Raw genomic sequence first — 3,538 nt, 5'->3', positions numbered from 1 at the left:
TAAATACATTATGGAGGCTTAATTTGAATATTCTGAACAGCCCGCAATTTAAAACACAAATGGCTGAAGAAATAAAAATATTTATGCAACAGAATGACAATGGGGAAGTGGACTCAGAGATAGTGTGGGACACATTGAAAGCGGTTATGCGGGGGAAAACAATAGCCCATTGCGCTTTTCAAAAGAAAATAAGACAATCAAGATTGTTGGATTAAATAAAGAATTAATAGAGCTCGAATTTGAACACAAAATCAAACAAAACCCAAATCTCATTTCAAAGATAAAGGTGATTAGGAATGAAATAGATCTAATGTATACACAAGAAATTGAAAAAAAGATATTATTCACAAAACAAAAATATTATGAGTCAGGGTCAAGAGCCACCAAACTACTGGCAAGAAGATTACAAAAACAGCAAACAGAAAATATGATTTACAAAATCAGAAATAAAGACTCTAAAATTTTATTATATGATAGGGATGGAATACAAGAAGCTTTTAAAAAAATTTCTTTGATGCTTCAGCCTTGTTCTCCTGCAGCCATGTTCGGACATGAATTAGATAAAACACAGGACTGTATTTAAAGACTCTGTGATGGACTAACACACACCTTGCCAGTGGACTTAACACCCTTCCAGATGCAGAAATAGCAGACGTCCCACATTGCAATCAGACAGAGGAGGATCTCCCAGTTGACCTTACCCAGTTCTTCCATTCCACCAGAGATGTCCAGCACTCTGCGCCTGGACAGCAGGTAAAGGATGAATGACCACCTCTGGAATTAACATTTAATTTAACATGAGCTAAAATGAATTATTTTGGTCCCGTCTGCCAAATACTGATATTGTTCAGATATATATGATCAGAAATATAAATGCTGAGTATGTTTTTATAACTGTTGACGCTCCAGCCTCTAGATCTTTTGATAGAGCAGACAGCTGAAGGCTAGAGTAATGATTGAATTCTTTCTGATGTGTTTTCACCACGTGTTGACATGGACAGTTCCACTTACTCCCAGAACTTAGTGGCCACTGATGTTGATTAGTTTGACCTGTCCTGACCTTGTGAATTTTTTTGCAGCAAAGATGCAACTGCCTGAGAAAGAAAAAAAAATGCATCTTAGAATTAGAATAACTTGTTTGACCATTTCCTATCAGCATCATGATAAATTTCTGGATTAAATTTTCCTGCATTAAGAAAGGAGATGATAATTAAAATTAACAGGAGCCTAAATTATGTTTATGGGAACATTAAATACATGGCTTCGTTTGTACCTGTGTTCCAGGTGTTGAGGCAGGTGGCCCAGGGCAGCTGGGAGCTGAAGGAGAACACCAAGTAGAACAGTGCCCAGGCCAGGAGAATGATATAACACATGCAGCTGTACACCAAAATCAGTTGACCTGCATAGCCAATACCTAACCAGGGAATACAGGTAGAATCCATAGGGCAACAATATATGGACAAAAGTAGTGGGACACCTCTCCTACTTATTGCAGAGTTCATTACTAACAGGTGGATGAAATTAATCACATAACCTTGCAGTCTTGATAGACAAACACACAGTAGAATGAGTCATACTGAAGAGCTCAGTCACTTTAAACATGGCTCTGTCAACTAAACAGTGGATTAGTTTGATAATTCGGTTCATATTTTAATTGTGACCCGCTGTATCTCCTCATGTATGATCAGTGAATCAGACTCATGACAGACCCCCTGGGACACTAATGTGAGACTTTCAATTCAGATTTAAGGTTTTATTCAGACTACAGCACTAATACAGAGACACAGTTAGCTGACTTGCTAACTATTTGAGCTAAGTAAGTACGGTCTTCTTGTACAATGTGTGTTTTACCATGTTGCTTCAGAATTATAAGCACATGTTAGTGCTTTCTTAAACCTAAAGCTGCTGCTGATGTTCTGAGTTCATGCTAGCTAGGTAGAGCTAAGCTCATAGGCAGTAAAACTTTGCGCCTCAGCTATGAAACAAATATTTGCAACTAATTACTAGCAAAATGTAGCAGTATGCTGTGGGTAACAGCATTCTTGCCCTTTCATTCATGTTCATTTTGTTCCACCTACTATTACTTGTGAGCCAATTAGCTCTCCCCTGGTTTTTCATAAAAGGGAGGGCGCTCCCATTATTGGGTGCGTTGACTGGGTGATTTGCTTCCGCTGTTCGGTTCCTTCCTGGTTTCCCCGTTGTCGCGACTATCGTGTTGCGAGCTGGTGGATGGTTTGAATCGGTGTCTGATTAATGTGCTCTGCAGGACTGGTGTCTGTAAGAGGGCCAGCGTCACCTGCTGATTGTGTTCGGTTCCTTCCTGGTTTCCCCGTTGTCGCGACTCTCGTGTTGCGAGCTGGTGGATGGTTTGAATCGGTGTGTGACTAATCTGCTCTGCAGGACTGGTGTCTGTAAGAGGGCCAGCGTCACCTGCTGATTGTGTTCGCTTCCTTCCTGGTTTCCCCGTTGTCGCGACTCTCGTGTTGCGAGCTGGTGGATGGTTTGAATTGGTGTCTGACTAATCTGCTCTGCAGGACTGGTGTCTGTAAGAGGGCCAGCGTCACCTGCTGATTGTCTGTGAGAGTGCCGGCGTTACCCACGTGTGACATTGTGGCTGAGCCTTGGTGTGGTTTTGTCAGAGGCCGCTTGGCTTTTCTTGATCTCGTGCCCTGTTCTGGATAACACGGAATGCAAAGTTGGTGCTGGCTTCTGCTGTTTTGTTTCCGCTAATGATGTTTTGTTTTTACCAATAGTTTTGTTTTTACTGATGTTTTATTTTCATTTTTTTTATTTGGTTTTCATGTTATTTTTTTTTCTTTTCTTTTCATAATGTTCTTTTTCTATTAAAGCTTTGTTTTTTTTTTTGCTCTAAGCTGCTGCGGCTGAGCGCACTACCCTACCTTCGGCTTGGGGTTTTTGGTGTTGGCTGTTCGTGCTGCGTGCTGGGGCGTTGGTTGTGCTGTGTGCCCTGCCTCTCCTGTAAGAGTTGCACGTTGAGAGCACTGCTTATCGCTGCTTTGTGGTTGTATTTTATTTTTATTTTTTTTCTTTATAATTTGGAGTTGAGTTTAGGTTTGTCTTGTTCTTTTCATTTGATTTGATTGGTAGTGCACCTGATTGTGGTACGGGGCAGGAGGACTTGTTGGTGAAGGGTAAGTCAGTAGTGCATGGTTTGTTGTGTGTAATTGTATCCTCTTTGTGGCTTTTTCTTTTGGGTAATTGTAATCCGTGTGATTAATTTTTCTTTATCACTGAGCTTGCTCCTTCCCCACCTGATTCCAGCCTCTGTACCAGCAATTCTTTCTGTTTTGTTATATGTATATATATATTGTGATTTTTCTTTATTTGTATGTTCTTTTGCTAAAGCCAAGTACTGAAGATTTATTTATTTATTTATTTTTTTCTTTTTCTAACTTGCCAATAAACTAAATCTATTTGTGGTATATGCGTCTTCAGTGTATGAGTAAAACGAACCTGTGGGCCTTATTTTGGTATCGTGTGTTCCCTGGGCACTTAATTCCAGGGTGGCGTAGTCGAT

At 40.3% G+C, this 3,538-nt stretch overlaps 1 long non-coding RNA gene across 1 annotated transcript; it reads right to left on the bottom strand.

The window, feature by feature from the left end:
• Nucleotides 1-614: 614 nt before the first annotated feature.
• Nucleotides 615-1,432, bottom strand: LOC108413077. The gene is made up of 3 exons (XR_001856722.1): nucleotides 1,274-1,432; nucleotides 1,012-1,094; nucleotides 615-742 (listed from the first exon to the last, which is right to left on the bottom strand). It is a non-coding gene; the product is annotated as an uncharacterized LOC108413077 (long non-coding RNA).
• Nucleotides 1,433-3,538: the final 2,106 nt, after the last annotated feature.

This window comes from Pygocentrus nattereri, chromosome 7 (genome assembly GCF_015220715.1).
Source record: "Pygocentrus nattereri isolate fPygNat1 chromosome 7, fPygNat1.pri, whole genome shotgun sequence".
Classification (NCBI taxonomy): domain Eukaryota; kingdom Metazoa; phylum Chordata; class Actinopteri; order Characiformes; family Serrasalmidae; genus Pygocentrus; species Pygocentrus nattereri.
The sequence above is the reverse complement of the archived record's forward strand: the minus strand, read 5'-3'. Positions and strand labels throughout refer to the sequence as shown.